Consider the following 19667-nt stretch of genomic DNA (forward strand, 5'->3'; position numbering starts at 1 on the left):
AAGTAAATGAACAAACTCCCAGCGACCAAAGACGAAAGACAGAGGAAGAGGTCAGGGACTCGTGAATGCATTCCCAGGTCTCGTCCTTTCTTCCCTCCTGATCCTTTGTGTCCAGGGCCTGGGTGACATACCCTCATCTTGAAATCCTAGATGGCCCAGCCAGCAGAGAGGCCACTTGCCACTGTTTACGAAATGCCAGTCCAGTCAGCTGATTGGCAGGTAGTTTTTGCGAATCCACTGTTTTAAACCGAGAGTCTTCCCTGTGTATGTGTCTTGTCGCCCTGGATTTCAGGCTCTTTGAGGGCAGAGGATGACCTCACACCCCTCTGTGTCCCCAGGATAGTGATCTTACAGAGGGGGCACATACTCCAGGGGCCACACAAGGACAGCTGTTGGGGTGCAGGAAGAGAATGTTAGAACTTGTAGTTATATTTATTTTTAGTATAATGTTTTAAAATTTTCCTTTTTTGGGGGGCCAGCCCCATGGCCAAGTGGTTAAGTTCACGCACTCTGCTTCAGTGGCCTGTTTCGGATCTTGGGTGTGGACATGACACTGCTCAGCAAGCCATGCTGAGGCCGCGTCCCACATGCCACAACCAGAAGGACCTACAACTGGAATATGCAACTATATACTGTGGGGCTCTGGGGAGAAGAAGAAGGAAAAAAAAAGAAGATTGGCAACAGATGTTAGCTCAGCTGCCAATCTTTAAAAAAAAATTTCCATTTTTGTGTATATATTTTATAATGTGTATCCTGCCAGTTACTCTAGGCCAGTGGTTCTCAGCTGGGGACGAGTTTGCTCCCAGTAGACACTGGGCAGTGTCTGGAGACATTTTTGGTGATCACAACTGGGTGGGAAGAGGGGGTCCTTCTGGCGTCTAGTGGATGGAGGCCAGGGATGCTGCTAAACACCCTACAACACACAGGACGGCCCCCACCAGAGACTGATGTCAGCAATGCTGAGGATGACATTGTGGTCTAGCAGCCACTTGAATCTCTCTGTCCCTTACTGTTCACATTCATAAAAAAGGGTCAGACCAGTGCCTACCTTCCAGGTTCTTATGAGGTACGTGAGCTAACCCGTGTACGGCATTTGGAACCAACACGAACTCTTACAGTTGTACCTGTGTTAACTTATAAATAATTGCACACATATTGCGAGTGGTGTTCAAAAGTTTTATTTTGGGGGCCGGCCTGGTGGCATAGTGCTTAAGTTCATGCACTCTGCTTTGGCAGCCCGGGGTCCACGGGTTTGGATCCTGGGCATGGACCTACACACGGTTCATCAAGCCACACTGTGGTGGCGTCCCCCATGCAAAGTGGAGGAAGATTGGCACAGACATTAGCTCAGGGACAATCTTCCTCACACACACACACACACGAAAGTTTTGCTTTGATAGAAATACACCACAAAAAAGCATTAGAAGCAGTGGGATGGATAGATAGATAGATAGATAGACAGACAGACAGACAGACAGATAGATAGATAGATAGATAGATAGATGCTGTACTTAGTAATAATACCAAACTCTTTTTGAGCTCCAGGCATTTGCTAAATATGCTTTCAATGCTTGAACTCGTTAACTCTCAATAACCCAATGGGATTGGTATTAGATGCTCGATTAATACCTGTGACTGAATGATTATGTTAGATTTGTTACAAATGCCTTAAGATTGGCACAGACAACACTTGCTCTGAAAATCTGGGAGGGGAGAGGAGCTTCATTTGGGATACTCATGAAACATGATATGAAGAGGTGGGACCGGAGAAGGAGGGATGAATTGCGTAGGCAAGGGGAAGCTAGGGGTCCAATGGAGTCTCAAATGCCAGGCCAAGGGGTTAGGATTGGAACTGTAGAGGGTTTTTTGCACAGATTTATGAACCCCAAAGAGGTGACATGATTGGAGGTAACCCTAAAACTGCCTAGGGCTCCATGTGGCCAAGTCTCTCCCTGGAGTCACACAAAAAGGGTCCAGTAACTAAGAGTAATTTAAAGTCTCCACTTGCGTTTCGTGGAGCGTGGCGACGGGAATTCCGCTGACGATCCTGCGCTCATATTCTGAGTGCAGCTCCTCACGTCTAGTTCCACGTTTTCTCCAGCTGTACCATCCCGCGAGGAGCCAGAGACAGAGTTCAACAACTGACCAGAAACAGGCACGAGGCCCTGGAGAAATCAGGCAGTGGGTCGGGAGAAGACCAGGCGAGGGGTCTTGAAGGAAACATAAAACTTTCAGCTTCTCCTTTTGCCCCTATTGTTGATTTTCCTGTGTCACGGTCAGAGCTCCATAAATGATAGGTGCTCACTCAGAAGAGGTAATTGAAGAACGTTGGAGGGAGAGATGACTTACAAAGGTGTGGGCAGGATTGAGAGAACCAACAAGGATGGTGAAGCCTCCTCACCCCCGGGGCTGATGACGGTGGAAGCTGTCACCACCCCAGGGGCTGAAAGGTAAGGGGGGAGCGCCACATCGAGAACTCATGAAGACCTGCAGCTATGGAGAGGGTGGCCGCACAGAAGCCGCGTCCTTGAAGCTGTAGAGGAAGCAGCTGTGGCCACACAAAATCTGGCGTCACCTCCATTTTCAAATGAAGACATTGGAGCTCAGAGAAGTTAAGTCACTCGCCTAGAGTTATACAGCCAGGAAGCAGAAGAACCTAGAGTCAGCCCCACCACCTCACTCCTGACAGATGGACGAGATGTGGAAGGAAAGGACACGGCTGTGCTGATGAGCATCCGTGGGCGGTCGTGGTTTCTGAATACCTACCAGGCACGGTGGGACGGAGATCTCTCTCTGGATCCAGGACATCTCAGTGGAAAATGCAGTCAGCAGGCTCACTCACAAGTGTTCGGGGCCGGCCCCGTCTGCATGTGGTGTGAGCTCAGATGCCCAGCAACTGGCTCCCCGAAGGTGGGGAGGGCCTCCGGGCGAGCAGTCAGGAATGGTGAGGAGCGTGCTTCCCTGCTGCTGACCGATTCTAGAGATTCCACCCGGAAAGCTGACTGCCTTGAGCGGGAAAGTTTCTCTCCCTGTTTCAGTACAACAGCTAGGGACCCTTTAAGGCATACAATTTAAGCTCTTATTCTTTTTCCTTCCCTAGCATTCAATTGGCATCCTTGAGCTTCTACCAGGTGGGCTCAGTCCCTTCTAAAGAGCTCCATAAGTGAAGAACGGTGGTCCCCCATCAGACGCTCTCTCCCTTGGAGATTGACCTGCAAACCACAATCTCAATGACAGCTTCTGACAAGTGGAGGAGAGGCGCATGCCAGAGCAGAAAGGGCCCTGAGAGTGGGGACTGGGGACCAGCCTAGCCTGGGATGGGTGCGGCTCTCTGTTCAAGGGTAAGTGGCGCTGATCTGCTGTTTCAGGTTCTTGGCAGACCAGCTGATGAAATGCAATAAAAGACAAGAGGTGAATGCCAGGCAGTGACACACATCCTTGATGCATGATCAGAAATGAAATCGTAGGCAGCCCAAGTGGCTCTTTTAACTCAGTGTGGGGACAGCTGTGAGGAGCAAAGGTGATTGTGTTATGTATTCAGCCATCGGAAGCCCTGCTTTCAAATGTTTGCCTTCTAATTAAGAGACAAAGTGTCCTGTTTTATTGGCAGCCACGGTGCACGGAGCCCCCAAGAGGGAAGTAAATGGTACCTGTGATCTGGGAGATAAAGAGAATCGAAAGAAAAGCAGGAGCTGCTGCTTCCTGTCCTCACCAAATCCCTCCTGGGTCCACTGATTCATTTGTTTGTTCATTCATTGGATCATTCACTGATCCAGTCATTCATTGGTTCATTCATTTATTCAACTCGTTCTTTGTCTCTCTTAGGCATTGACTAATCCATCATTTTCCTTACTCACTGTTACAAACTGACATTTATCGAGCTGTTGTATACCAGACACAGACAATGCAGAAAGAAATCAAGATCAAGACAAAAGTCGTGTCCTCAGCAAACACTCTGGTGGGTGCATTGTTCTCCCTGCCTCCCATCTTCTCTGACTGAACTGTGTTCTGGTCCTATGGCCAGTGCCACGTGCAGACACACGGCTCTGTGTCTCCCCCAGACCAATTCACAGGAACTCCTGTGGAGCAGCAAACTGAACGCAAGCGCTCTCCCTCTTCATAAATCTTGAAAAATCTTGTAATCAGATAATGTAAGTCCTCCGAATTTGTTCTTTTTCGAGATTGTTTGAGTTATTCTAGGTCCTTTGGCTTTCCATATAACCTTTAGAATCAGTTTACCAATTTCTACCAAAAAAAAAAACCTGGCTGGGATCTTAATTAGGACTGAATTTGCTTTAGAAAGAATTGGTATCATAGAATATTAACTCTTCCAATTCAAGGTTATGCTATATCTCTTCATTTATTTGTCTTTTTTATTTTCTCTGCAATTTTCGTAGTTTTCAGTGTAGAGTTCTTATACATCTTTTGTTAAATTTATCCCTAAGTACTTTATAGTTTTGATCCTGTTGTAAATAAAATTGTTTTAGAAATTTCATTTTCCTACTGTCTCCTGCTAATATATGCATGTCCAATTGTTTTTTGTATATTAACTTTTTATCCTAACATTTTTATAAATTCACTTATTAGATCCAGTAGGGATTTAAAGGATATTCTGTGTAAACAATCATGTCATCTGTTGACGAAAGGCAGTTTTAGCTATTCCTCTTTAATCAGACGCCTTCTATTTCTTTTTCTTGCCTTATTGCACTGTCTGGAAACTCTGATACAATGTCGACTCGAAGTAGTGAGAAAGAACCTCTTTGCCTTGTTCCTGATCAGACTTTCACTGTTAGGTATAATGTTAACTGAAGTTTTTTTGTGGAAGCCCTTTATCAAGTTGATGAAGATCCTTTTTCTTCCTATTTTGCTTAGAGTTCTGATTATGAGTTGAGGTAGAATTTTGTCAGATGCTTTTTCTGCAATTACTGAGATCGTTATATGGTGCCTTTTTTTTTTTAGTCTGCTAATTTACTGATTGATTTTAGGATGTTAAACCAACCCTGCATTCCTGTGATAAACCCTATTTGTTCAGGATGTACAGTCCATTTTATATACTGATGGATTCATTTTGCTAAACATTTTTAAAGAATTTTTGCATCTGTGTTCATGAGGGGTATTGGTGTATATGTTTCTTTTATTGTAATATCTTTATCTGTTTTTTTAATCAGGGTAATGTTGGCCTCATAAAATGAGTTCAGAAGTATTCTTTTGTCTTAAAATTTTGGGACGAGTTTATGCAGACTGGATATTATTTCTTCCTTAAATGTTTGTCACAATTCCCCAGTGAGGCCATCTGGGCCTTTTATCTTTGTGGGATGGTCTTGACTGAAAAATCTATTTTTAAAATACATATAGGGTTATTCAGATTACCTGTTTCTTCCTAAGTGAGCTTTGGTAGTTTGTATTTTTCAGGGAATTTGTCAATTTCATCTAAGTTGTCAAATTTATTGGCATAAATTCATTCATAATATTCCCTTATTATCCTTTGAGTTTATGTAGCATCTGTAGTGATGTTTCCTCTTTCATTCCTAATATTGTTAATCTATGTTTTCTCTATTTTTTTAATCCTGATCAGTCAGGCTATAGTTTTGTTTTGTTTCAACAATTTTAATGATGTTTTTCAAAGATACAACTTTTGCTTTCTTTGATTTTCCCTCTATTTCACTTGATTCTGCTCTTATCTTTATTATTTCCTTCCTTCTGATCATTTTAGGTTTAATTTGCTCTTCTTTTTTTCTAACTTCTTACAATGAACGCTTAAATTGTTAGCTTGAGAACTTTCTTCTTCCTCATGTTGCCTACTAGTCTCTAATGCTATAAATTTCTCTCTAAGCACAGCTTTGGCTGCATTCCAGAAATTTTGATGTATTGTGTTTTCATTTTCATTCAGTTCAAAATATTTTCTAATTTCTCTTGTGATTTCTTCTTTGACCTATGTCTTATTTAAAAGCGTGTCATTTAATTTTCTATATTTAAATTTCAATAATTAAATATTTAAATTGCAATAATTTGCCATGGGGATGTTCCAGATATCTTTCTTCTGTTGATTTCTAGTTTAATTCCATTGCTCTCAAAGAATATGCTTTGTGTGATTTCAATATCTTTTTTACTTGTTTTTTGGCTTAGAATATGGTCTATCTTGGGATATGTTCTGTATTAACTTAAAAGGAATGTGTCTTCTTTTGTTGTTAAGAGGACTGTTATTTAAATATCAGTTGAACCAGGTTGGTTGACAGTGTAGTTCAAGTCCTATCTCTCCACTGATTTTCTGTCTCCTTGTTGTAGCAAATTCTGAGTGAGGGGTGCTGAAATCTCCACCTATAACTGGGAATTTGTCTATTTCTCATTTCAATTCAATCAGTTTTTTCTTCATGAGCTTTGACTCCCTGCTGTTAGGTACAATTAAAATTGCTTTAGTTATCTCCCTTCATTATGAAATACCTCACTTTACTCTGATAATATTTTTTATTGTGAACTCTACTTAGTCTGATATTAATGTTGGTATAACCACATTTGTTTTTTTTTATTGTTTGCTTAGTATTTCCTTTTTTTCCATTTTAAAAACTTTTAACCTATATACACCCTTTATTTAAATGGATTTCTCATAAATAACAAAATAATTGTCTTTCTTTTGTATCCCCTCTGACAAACTTTTCATTTTAATTGGAGTGTTTAGATCCTATATATTTAATGTGGTTATTGATATAGATTCGAATCTACTGTTTTGCTATTTGTTTTATGTTCATTCCATCTGTTCTTTCCTTTTTCCTCTTTTTCTCACCTACTTTTTCTTGGGCATCTTTTTATGATCCAATTTGATCTCCACTGTTAGCTTATTTGCTTCCCTCTCTCTTTTTTAGTGGTTGTTCTAGTGTTTAAAAACTACATCTTTAACTTATCACAACTTACCTTCAAATAATACTACAGCACTTCACATATATTTAAAGAACTTAGCGACTTTACAAGTTTCCATCTCTCTCCTCCTATCCTTTGTGCTTTTGTTGTCGTATATTTTACTTCTACATATATTGCAAACCCCACAATACAAAACATAAAAGTACAAAAATATTTTTTAAATATTCTATATTTACCCACTTATTTGCAACTTTTCATGCTCTTCATTCACTGGTATAGATCCACATTTCCATTGGTATTATTTTCCTTTTGCCTGAAGGATTTTTATTAACGTTTCTCATTGGACAGTTCTGCTGAGGAATCATCTCAGGTGTTGTTTGCCTTAGTTGGTGAAAGATATCTTTGCTGGGGACAGAACTTTAAGTTGACTTTTATTATCATTATCAGAACTTTAAAGAGCACTCCATTGTCTTCTATATTGTATAATTTTATGTGAGAAATCAGTTGTCATTACTATTTTTGTCTTTTCTCTCAGCTTTCAAGATTCTTCTCTTTATTGTTTATCGTGTGTTTAGTGTAGTTTTCTTTGTGTTTCTTCTGCCTGCCGTTAGTCAAGCCTCTTGGATCTGTGGGTTTATAGTTTTCATCAAGTTTGGAACATTTGCAGCCATCATTTTTTCAAATATTTTTCTTTCTTCCCCTCTCCCTCCTCTTCTTCTGGAACTCCAGTTACATTTGCACTACAGCACTGAATATTGTCCCACACACCACTAGTTCTCTATTCATTTTTTTAAGCTTTATTATCCTTTTTTAAAAATAATTGCTATTTCTTTAAGATCATTTACAATTTCATTTGAAGTGTCTAATCTGCTGTTAATGCCATTCAGCATATTTTTTATTTCAGATATTGTACTTTTTATCTCTAGAAGTTGGATTTTGGTCTTTTTTACGTCTTCCATTTATCTTCTCATCATGTTCATTCTTCATTTGCTAGCTGTTTTAACATCCTATTCTGCCAACTCTATTGTCATGTCATCTCAGGGTCTTTTTTCCACTGATCGATTTTTCTCCTGATTATGGGACATAGTTTCCTGTTTTTTTGCATGCCTTTTATCTTATTATTTATTTATTATTTTTATTATTTTACTTTATATTTAACAATTCTTTCTTTTAGCCTTTAAAAGTGTTATTCCTTTGTTAACTGCCTCTAGTGTTTCTTATAAGAAGCCAATGGTGATTTTTATCCTTTTTGTTCCCCTGTATGTAATGTATCTTTTTTTCTGAATACTTTTAAGATTTTCTCTTTACCTTTGGCTTTCAGCAATTTGACTCTGATATGCCTAGAGGAGGTTTCCTTTGTGTTTATCCTGTTTGGGGTTTGTTTAAATTCTTGGATGTATGGATTGATATTTTTTCATCCAATTTGAAATTTACAGTTGCTATTTCTTCAGATATTTTTTCTGCCTCTTTCTCTTTCTCCTGTCTGTTTGGGACTCCTATTACATGTATCTTAGATTTGCTTGATATCATCCCATCAATTGTTGAGATTCTACTAATGTTGTCTGATTTTTCCCCCCTCTGTACTTCAGTTTGGACAATTTCTGTTGACCTGCCTTCCAGTTTACTGATCTTTTCTTCTTTAGTGTCTCATCTGCTGTTAAGCCCATCTCTCTATATTTTCTATTTCTAAGTTCTAGAGCCTCCTTTAAGCTTAAAAAATGTATAGTTTCTATTTCTCCATTGATATTCCTCATCTGTGTGTGTGTCTGTGTGTATCTATATATCTCTGTCCTTATCTATCTATCCATATTTTAAAAACACATTTATAAAAGCTGTTTTTAAACTCTTGTTTGCTAATTCTGATATCTTTGTTATCTTTGGGTCTGTTTCTATTGACTTTGTTTTTCTCCTGGGTATTTCATCACATTTCCCTGCTTCATATAGCTAGTAATTTTTGATTATATGCCAAATATTATTGACCAGACATTATTGATCATCTGGATTATTTTGTCTTTATGTAAAGAGCATTGAGTTTAGTTCTGACAGGTAGTTAGTTTACCAGTGGATCAGCCAATCTTGTCATGGCTTCACTTTAAGATTTGTTAGGGTGGATCTAAAGTTCAAGTGAACCCCATGCCAATTTTGGGACCTACTTCTCCTCACAGCCCCCTCCACTCTGGTATCCTGCCCTGAAAATTCCAGATTCCTCAGAAACCTGAACGCTGGTCTCTGCATTTTCCACCCAATGATACCAAGGCTCTTTGCTTTGTCTCCACATGCCTCAGTTTGGAAATGCTGCTGGGCAGAAACACTAGGTGAGAGTGGAGCTCACCCTGTATGTTTCCATTCTCTCATGGATCTCAGCCCTGCGCTGTCTACTGTGCAAAGCCTGTTGTCCAAAGCCCTCTGAGGCAGAACTATTGCTTTGCTTACTTTATCCAATTTTGTAGTTATATATGGTGGGAGGGGTAAGTCTGATACCCATTGTTCTGATATGGCAAAACTGCTAAATTTCTTTCTAATCAGGGAGATGTTATTTCTTGGGACCCACCCCCAACCCATCATACTTATCTTTATATCTAAGTGGCCAGGGTGACATGACAGGTCAATGCCTAAAATAGTCATTGACATGGTGAATGGAATCACCATGATTAATTTCCACTAAACTAAGCTCCCTCTTGGCTGGGGAGGTCCCACCTCCCTAAGCACATGTGTGTCCAATACTGGACAGAGTCAGGTTCTGTTAGCAAAGGAAAAGGGGACAGTGAGTGTGGATGGCCCAATGGTGCTACCACCCGTGGTTTCTCAACTTTCCAGTTCCTAGCTCCAGTCTCAGGAAAGTCCCGCTCTGCTCTAGTGTCAGATCTCGAGTGTTTGTATGTCTGTTGTAATCTTCAGCACTGAGCTGAGTAGCGTCCACCCAAAATTCACGCCCACCCAGAACCTGTGAATGTGATCTTATTTGGAAAAAAGGTCTTTGCAGACACAATCAGGTTAAGATGAGGGCATACCGGATTTGGGTGGCCCTAATCCAATGACTAGTCTACAAGCAGAGGGAGGTTTGAGCACAGAGACGTGCACGGGGCAAGACCGCATGAGACACAGAACAGTAGTCGTGTGAAGGCGGAGGCAGAGATTGGAGTGATGCATCCACAAGCCAAGAATCGCCAGCAGCCACCAGGGAGGAGCCTGGAACAGATGCTCCCGCAGAGCCTCCAGAAGGAGCCGACCCTGCCGACACCTTGATCTCGGACTTCTGAGCCCTGGAACTGGGAGAGAATAAACTTCTGTTGTTTTAAGCACCCCTGTTTGTAACTAACACATCTTTCAGTTATAGACCATTTTTTTTGAGCTGATTTGAGTAGGTTTCTGTCTCTTTTAACCAAAGGAAAAGACTTAGCCATAACACTCTCTTTTCTCCTTCACATGTCTTTGGAAATTTTCTTTCTCCTGACGTGTAAGTCCATGCACAGCTGGTGCCCTCCCCAGCCCTCCCACGCCCACCAGAGACCTGCTCTTGCCCTTTATACACCCTTCACGACCTCTTCTCTGGCAACGCCGCAGACCCCGGAAGACATCTGCTCGGTCTTCCCCCTACTCCAGCTTCTGGGTCTTGCTGTTGGCCCCCAGGGAGTAGAGGCTGGTGCCTCCCACAGTATGTGATGGACGGGCACCTGTTGGGAACGGTTTGAGAAGGGTGGATGAGGAACTGTCTGTGGGTCTGAAGCAAGTCAACCAGGTTCCCTGTGCCCCAGGGCCCTTCCCCCACACCCCAGCCTCGGCCTTTGGAGCTGAGCCCCTTCATCTGCCAAAAGCAAACCCGAAGTGAAGGACCCCCGGGACCGAGGATTATGGACACTTACAACTAATGCCAAATAAACAAGACAAAATTACACGTAATTACTCCTAAAGTCATTTCCTTGTACCAGTAATTGACCTGTGCATCCTTTAATCTTTAATGCTCTTTTAAAATTCAGCCTCAGGGAGTCATCACAGTGATTGACGTTTGTCACGGTGAGGACTCTGGAGGCATGAGGCTTTGGTTAAGATGTCTTCAAAAGAAATAGCCAATTTAGGAAGACATGACATTCACACATCGGGGTGAAGACATGCAGGACCAGGGGCTGTGGCTGCCTGTACTTTCCTGGGTTGGATAGCAATGGTGATGATGATGATGATGATGACAGCACTAAGATTTATTGATGGCTCAGCATGTGCTACAAATGGTCTCGATTAATCCTCTTAACAAACCTTTAAGAGAGGTGCTATTATTAACCTCATTTTCCTGGAGGAAACTAAGGATGGAGAGATTAAATAATCCGTATTAAGACATGCAGATGGTAGATGCTGAAGCTAAGCTGGACCTCACTTCTCTGGGAGCCTCAAACCCTGTCTGCTGCCCTCAGTAGGGTGGCCCACAGCCTCTGCCTTGCAAAGAGGCCCTCCGAGGATAGCACACCTGCACGGACCCCTGGACAAGTCATCTCTCTAACCTTTGGTTTTCTCGTCTGCAAAGTGAGAATAATGGTTCCTACTTTATTGTATCTTGTGTAGATTGTATCAATGTAGCTGCTTAACAGACAGCAGCTCTCTTTGCTTCCTTCCGTGTAAGACAAAACGAGAGTTTTACGCCAAGTGCATACATTTTCCTTCTCATTGTCTGAAGACGAAAACGTGGAAAGACACTTTGCTAACTTTTTATTTTACTCCTTTGAATGTCACCAAAGCCAGTGTTCTGAATGCGGTAAAAAAAAAAAAAAAAAAATAGGGCTGGGGCCAGCCCAGTGTTGCACAGGTTAAGTTTGCATGTTCCACTTTGGTGGCCCCGGGTTCACCGGTTCGGATCCCAGGCATGGACCAACACACTGCTTATTGAGCCACACTGTGGCAGACATCCCACATATAAAGTAGAGGAAGATGGGCACGGATGTTAGCTCAGGGCCAGTCTTCCTTAGCAAAAAAGAGGAGGATTGGCAACAGATGTTAGCTCAGGGCTAATCTCCCTCAAAAAAAAAAAAAAAAACACACACAGGGCTAGTTTTGTGTGGAAATTACAAATCTCCCTTCAAGTAAATCTGAAATATTGGCAATATCAGATAAATTGTTTTATAAATGGTCGGCAGCTCTTAGCAGCCAGGTGCCATCAGTGCCACCTTATCTCATCATCTTATTGTGGTAAGAACAGTTAACGTGAGATCTACCCTCTGAACAAGTTTTTAAGTGTACACATCTGTGTTGTTAACAACAGGCACAATGTTGCACAGCACATCTCTGGAACGTTTTCATCTTGCGTGACTGAAACTTTGTACACACTGAACAGTACCTGACCCTCCTCCCGCCCACCAGCCTCTGACAACCCCCCATGTACTGTCTGCTTCCATGAGTTTGACTCTTTCAGATATCTCATTTAAGTGCAATCATGCAGCATTTGTCCTTTTGTGACCGGTTTATTTCACTTAGCATATTGTCCTTAAGATTCATCCATGTTGTCCTACATGGCAGGATTTTGTTTTTTTTAAAGGCTGAATAATATTCCATTGTATGTCTATGCTATATCTTCTTTACACATTCACCTAGACATTTCTCCAAAGAAGAAATTACATATGGATGACAGATAAATGAAAAGATGCTCAACATCACTAATTATCAGGGAAATGCAAGTCCGCCCCACGATGAGATACCACTCACACCCATTAGGATGGCTACTATCAAAAGAACAAAAGATAAGTGTTGGTGAGGATGTGGAGAAATTGCAACCCTCGTGCCCCGTTGATGGGAATGTAACATGGTGCAGCCGCTGTGGAAAACAGGATGCAGATTCCTCAGAATATTAGAAACGGAACAACCGTATAGTTCAGCAGCACCTTTAAAGACAGCCTGTGGCCTCCCCCTCCCGTCCTGGCTCCGGGCCCCGCAGCCGAGGCTGAGAGAGGCTCAGGAGCACTTTCGGAATTTCGACTGTCTCGCAGGGAGTGAACACACGCATGAGCGGAACTGATGGACTGCTGTTTCGGGTCTGGCACTACAGCTCCTTCAATTAGGAAAACGAACTTGGGCTCCTTCTCTGCCAAGCTGTCTCTGAAGAGGGTCAGAGGGTGGAGGTTCCTCCTAAGGATGTCGAGCCTGAGGCTGGGTGAACCCTGAGACTCCAGACCTTCTTGAGGTGCATGCCTACCCTTGCTCACCCTCACTGTCCAGAACGGGCTGCCCTTCCCGGGAGCAGCAGCTCTTGGAGCCCAAAGCGCAGCTCCACCCGCATGACTTCTGCTCGGACCCCCAGCCCCGCCTTCCGCTTCCCAGCCTTCAGCGCTGACAGCCACCACAGTCTTTCTTCCCTCATGGATCCCCCTCCTAGCGAGTCAGCGCAGACTCCAACACCTGCCCTTCCTGTGGGTCTCACGTCTATTGTGCCCAGCCTCACTGATTCTTCCTTGGAATTCTCTCTTGAATTCTTCCCTTCCTTCCTTCTGGCCCTGAGCCCAGAGGAGGGACTTGCTCGCCTAGATTCAGCATCAGCGTCCTTCCTGGTCTCTAACCCGCCTCTGGGATAAGCAGCCCAGGTGCATCTCTCCTTTGCTGAAAACACGCATGGGTCCTGCGTCCTCCTTGAGCGGGTCCCCACTCAACCTCAGCTTCTTTCTCACCCTCCCCATCACCAATGTACCCCTGGGCCAAGGCCACGTCGTCCCTAACCCAGACAGTGCCACACCCAGGCCAGACTCCTATCTTTTCCTAGTTAACACCGGTTCCCCATTTCTGGAGCTGAGCCACCTTCAGCTTCAGCTCAATCCCCCACCCATGGCGCCGGCTTCGGCATCCGGCTCCCTCCTTCCACATTCCCATGACCGTCCACGAGAACCCAGCCCCGTCCTCCTCCCTGGATTCCTCAGGAGCTTGTCGGTCCCACGCTGGCCACTTAATACTTTCCTCCTCCTGCTCACCGGACAGCAAGCTCCCGGAAGGCAGCGTGCACGTCCCACTTTCATCTTGCCTCCCCCTCAGCCCGACCCTGGGCTGGGCAAGCAGTCAGCACTCAGGCAACGCCTGCCTAATGAACTGGCTGAATAAATTAATTTGGGGCTCGTTTTCCCGGCTTCCTGCTGGGGTGGGGAAGCCGCCTCCCTGACCTGTGGGTCGGCCCCGAGGGTGGGGTGACCCTGCCTTGCATATCAAGCCCGGCCCCAGATCCCATTAAATTGCAGGGAGGGGGGGCCAGGGGCGCGGAGGAGGCTCACTCCAGAGACCCACCCGCCGTCCGGGCTGTGCGAGGAGGTTGACAGAGCGGACGGCAGTGCAGCTAATTGTCCTGTGCGTTGCTCACCGCCTGCTGCCGGGGTTCGCCTGTTAGAACATGTTAATTTGGTAATTACTGAGAAGCGGGAGGCTGCTCTGTAACCTTTGTCATTATTTCTTAACTGAAATATGCAATGGAAGTGGAAGGAGTGAGAAATTCCCAACACGGGTTCCTGTCCTCCTCTCCTGCCGCTGGACTGCCCACAGCCTGGGTGTGAGCTGCCCTGTCTTGCTTGTTTCTGCCTGGCATCCCTGTCTTTTCACCCCAAGAAGGGAGTGGCCCCAACCCTGGGGGGGGGGTCCTCTGTCAAGGTCAAGTTCTGTTTCCTGGAGAGACAGGACTGGAGCCCACACTTTATACAAATATCACAACAGCCAAAAGATTCCAGACCCCCAGGCCCATGCCCCGTTCCGAGGCCTGGCCTGCATCCCTGACAGCCTTCCCTAATGGGTTGGTGGCTCCCCGCTCCCCCACTGGGGGTCTTCTTCCCAAGTCTCTGCTTTTGCAAAGCCGCCTTTCCCGGTTCCCTCAACCGTTGTCCTTGATTCTGTATCTCTCCTTCCTGACTGTCTCCACCTCATACCCCGCCATGACGGCTCAGACACCAAGTCCTGCTGGCTGCAAACTAAGATGCCTGTGGTGCCCTGTGCAGGGCTGTGCTAGGTCATTGTACGTGGGGTCTTCAGTGCGCAAAAACGCTGCAAACGAAGCCGCGCAGCAACCGGCATGGGGAACTCTGTTCTCTCTGCCCCAAGAGCCCAGGCCTGCCCTGCCCTCCTGCCTCTCAGGCAGCTCTGGAGTCTGCTTCTCTCCCAGTTCCTCACTGCAGAGTCTGAGTTAAGACTTTGGTCCCTTGCCAGGACCACTCCAGCAGCCGGATGCATCCTCTCCCTTTGGCCAGGCTCTATGCCCTCCAAGCCTCTCCCCCTGCACCTGGACACAGGTGTTGGGACGAGGCAGACTCGGGTTACAATCTCAGAGGAAAAGCCGAAGTCCTCCCGGTGGCTCTCCAGGATTGTCTATGACCGGGCTCTCCCTCCCTGGCCACACTGGCTGCCTGACGCTCTGGTTCCATCAGTCTGGGCGGCTCTGGACACTGGCGTACGGTCAAGCTCCCCAGGTAGCTCTAATGAGCAGCCAGGCTGGAGAACCAGGATCACGTCCAGGATGGAGTTCAAGGTCATTCTCTGGGACTTCTCTGACCTGGCCTGGGTCTGTCCTTCCAGGCTCCTCTCCCTCCGCCTCCACTTTTCTCCTCTAGTCCCTGCACTGAAATTGCATCCAGCACAGCCCGTGCTATTTCATGCCTCTGTGCCTTTGTACTTGCAATGGCTCCTGGAGAAAAGAACCTCTGTCAACACTTGGGGTGTTTGCTCCAGCCCTCGCAGGCTCCCTCACCTCCTCAGTGAAGCCTCATTGCTCCCCTTCCATTCCCTGTCTTACCTCGTCCTTTGGGTTCTCAGAGCAGACTGCATCTGTCTGCCAGTCCTTGGCCCACTGCATTCCAGCCCCCTGTTTTAGGCTCTGATAAGCGGAAACCCAGGGCCCCCCGGGCCAGAGACCGGGGTTAATACTTAGTCCCCCACTTACATTCCCTGCCTTTGGGTAAGTCACGTACCAGCTCTGAGCCTCACTTTCCTCATCTGTGAACCCCAAATATTCACTCAGGCCATTTTTACTGAGTACCTACATTTTATCGAATGCCATCCATTTCAGACCCATCTTCTCATTCAGTCCTCGCGTCAACCCTGTGAGACAACACACGACATTTGCAGATGCCAGCTGCATAGGGTCCTGCTCCATCCTTTCAGGCCACAGATCTCAGCCTAATTACTCAACCCCCCACCTCCCATGCCCCATGCCTCAGGTTTGTCTTTGGCTCAGGGGTGTGATGACTTCTGCATAGGATGTTGGGAGGGTCGTATAAATAATGCCTGCCGAGCGCTGAGAACACAGGAAGCCCCGCGCACGTTAGCTCTCGTTGTGGCCTCTTTGTTCCAAACAGTCACCTACTGCATAGAGAAGTGTGTCTGATACCATCAGTCTTGTAGGGTCGCCGAGAAGATTGAGATAAAGCTTGACATATAATAAATTAGAAGTAAAATGTAATAAATATAACATAATAAATATGTTATAAATATAATAAATTACTTAATAAACATTAGTCCCCTCCCTCCCCTCTTGCCCCCCCACCCCCCACCACGTTCCTCAGGGGCTCTGTTCTTGGGGACACTGGTACATCGTCTGTACTCCAGCACCCAGCAGAGCGAGTGGCTCCTGGCTGGGACTCAGTACATGTCAGAATAACGAAACTCCCATTTCTGATTCTGTCCACCTATTTTCTGTAACATTAGCGCTTCCCTCCTCCATTCGTCCATCTTTCCATCCATCTGTTCATTCATCCAGAAAATTGAATACCTATTGTGGGCTGGACACTGTTCTAGGCAACGGTCCCTGTCCTCGGAGGGCTGACGGTCCAGTGGGGGAGGGAGACCGAGACCCACAGGACGACGCCAGGTGGTGAGAAAGGCTCTGAATGAATGAGGAAGCGGAAGGAGGTGGGAGGCATTTCCCTCCCCAGGGCAGGGCGACGTTTCCCGTACAGTGTTTAGAAAAGTCCTCTCTAGAAAGGTGACAGTTGGTCATTTTAAAAGTAATATACATCTTTGTTAGCATTTCAGAAAATACAGAAGAACGTGGTGTCTTCCGTAACCATCGTCCAGACATCACACCACACCAGTTCCTGGTCTCTATCTTCACGTCTAAGTGACAGGTTTGTATCGTGCTTTTTAAAATTTAAGGTTACACTACAGTCATTTTATAGCTGTGTTTATGTTTTCCCATCTCCTGTGTATCAATATATAATATGTCTTTTTTGAAAATTGGTACCATAAATATATATGAGATTTTTCCACCTTTACAAAGGAAGTGTGTATTATTGTACAAATTCTGGAAAATCCAGATAAGGAAGAAAATAAAAATAACTTATAATCCTACGATTTAACTTATTGGTTTATATTCTTTCCGTTTATTTCTTCTTTATAGAAGTGGAAAGACACCGTGCGCAGAGCGTTTCAGTTTTGTCTCTGGCTTTTTCATGGTGACGTTTTAAAGCCGGGAGGTGATGGCCTTTGGGTGACAAGAGAAGTTGACATCGCACAAAGTCCAGGATGCAGCATCGAAACCTTCACACCTCGGTCCCTTCTGCCACTGGCCGACTTTACCCGGTGATGTAATCTGAGTCCAGTTCCCTACGTGCAAAAGGGAGCCAGCAGCCTTCCCTGGATCTTAAGCCTGGAATAAACGTCAGAGAGCAGAGAGCAGCCGTGAAAGGGGCCAGGGAGGAGGGATGGCTGCCTGCGACTTCACCCCATCTGACCACGCAGTTTACTGAGACCCGAGCACCGGGCAGGGGTTAGTGGGAAGCTCCGCCAGGCAACACGTTTGTGGAGTCCTCGCTTTCCATTTTCTTCTTTAATCCTCATGATAAGTCCTCAAAGTTGGCATTCTTCAGCCCATTTTACAGATGAGGAAACCGCCTCAGAGAGGTCAGGAAATCTTCCCCGAGTCCCAGAGCTCCAGAGTGGTGGGAGATTCGCACCTGGACCCCCCTGGCCCAAGGCCGTGCTCTTCACCGTTTGACTGTAGAAGACAAGGCCCGACATCTCCGGGAAGTGTGGTGGCCAAGGTGCTGAGTGTCCCGCTGAGCAGAAATTTTGTTTGCCGAGACATCACTCAGGTTAAATTGTGCAAGAGAATCTGCTAAATGAATCCCAACGTCGACTTCTCTCTGAGTTGACATCTGTCCCTTCTGGAAAACAGGATTCAGTGCCAACAAGACGTCAGCCAGAATAATGCATTGGGGTCTGCTCTGCCCTCCACCCTCTTATGCACCAGGCATGGGGGATTCCAGAGTGCAGCAGGCTGAGAAACCCTCATCTAGGCAGGGAGGCACACATCTCTGACCAGACTGGGCTTATCTATTTTTAAAAAGAAGGAAGTCCTCTAGGAACACCAACTTTCTTACTGAAACAGCAACACTTGCAGAATATAAAAATTGAAATAGTGAAAAGAGGTGTTTGCCCAAGAGTCCCTCTTTCTCTTGCCCCAGGCCTCCCGTCCTCCTCTCAGAAGCAACTATTGAGAGTTGCTCATGTATCTCCCAGGAGCTCCTGTGTACACATCAGCATGTATGGTTGTGTATCTTTATGCTACACGCACTGTTCTGCATCCCTCCTTTTCAAATAACAAATCTCTGAAATCTCTTAAAACCAGCACACTTGGATCTACCCCAACCTTTTTATTGGCTGCATAGTATTCCACTGCCTGGATAGGCCCTGGTCCGTCTAACCAGCCCCACACTGATGGGCATTTTGGCGTTTTACAGCATTTTGCTCTTGTAGATGCTGCTGTAATGAAAACTCCTGCACAGGCATCTTTGCATGCATGTCCAAATAGACCTATTTGTAGGATAATTCCTAAAAGCAGAATAGAATTCATTCATGCCCTGGAGGTCCTAGCAAATGGAACAGAAGATAGGAAATAGAAAGAAGAGGTACACAAATTAGAAAAGACAAGGCAGATCTGTCATTATTTACAGACAGTAGAATCTTCTACCTAGACTAGCCAACAGAATCAGCTGACAAATTACTAGAACTAATGGGAGAATTCAGCAACACGACCAGACAGGAGCTCAACATAAAAAGACCAGCTGCCTTCCTATCCTCCAGCAGTAACCAGTTAGAAAACATAACAGGAAAAAAAAGGGTGGAATTTCTGGGCCCAAACGTCCTCCACAGCAGGGCTTCTCAAACTTGAGGCCACGTCAGCATCACCAGGAGGCCTTGAAACACAGACTGCGGGGCCCCGTCACCAGTTTCCAATTCAGCAGGTCCAGGATGGCTCCTGGGAATCTGCATTCTGAAGCTCCAGGTGATGCCACTGCTGGTCTTTGGACCCCGCTCTGGGAAGTGAGGGTCTAAAACACCTCATTCCCGTTCCCACCGCACCAGCAGTGTGCGAGGGAACCAGCCCTGCTCCCCACTTCTTTACCAAGGCTGGCTCCTACCAAGGTCCTTTCTGTTTTGCCAGTTGGATGGGTGCAAAATCTTATTTTATTGTTTTAATTTGTATTTCTTTCATTATGAACGAGGCTGAGCATCTTCCCACATTGATTTTCGTGCCACCCGATGTGGCAGGGACGTCCACCGGGTGATGTAAGCAATCATATCACCAGATGGCAGTGCCATCTCCTGTTGAGTTCTGCCCATGCTCCAGCTCTGCCTTCCCCTCTAGGGCGGGAAGGGCTGTGGAAGGGCCTCCGGGCCAGTCCCCTGCCCCAGCCTGGAGCCCAGGGAGCCAGCATTCATGGCCCTTGTAAGAGCAGTTGCCAACACTGTACCATCTTTACAGTGGAAAGAGCAAGGAATTTGAATCAAAAACCTAATATCGCGAACCACAACCTCGTCACTGACAATGCAAAGTGATGCCGGAGAAGCAAGTTGGATCCCAGCGACGC

The 19667-nt window shown here is 45.4% G+C and overlaps 1 long non-coding RNA gene across 1 annotated transcript in view; it reads left to right on the forward strand.

Moving 5' to 3' along the window:
* LOC139040085 (uncharacterized) overlaps positions 1-17330 on the forward strand; it is a 40390-nt gene extending 23060 nt beyond the window's left edge. The window contains exons 2-3 of the long non-coding RNA XR_011493955.1: positions 16823-16922; positions 17195-17330. This is a non-coding gene — a long non-coding RNA (uncharacterized lncRNA). The remainder of the gene's footprint in view (positions 1-16822; positions 16923-17194) is intronic.
* Positions 17331-19667: the final 2337 nt, after the last annotated feature.

The sequence above is a fragment of the Equus asinus genome, chromosome 13 (assembly GCF_041296235.1).
Source record: "Equus asinus isolate D_3611 breed Donkey chromosome 13, EquAss-T2T_v2, whole genome shotgun sequence".
Taxonomy (NCBI): Eukaryota; Metazoa; Chordata; class Mammalia; order Perissodactyla; family Equidae; genus Equus; species Equus asinus.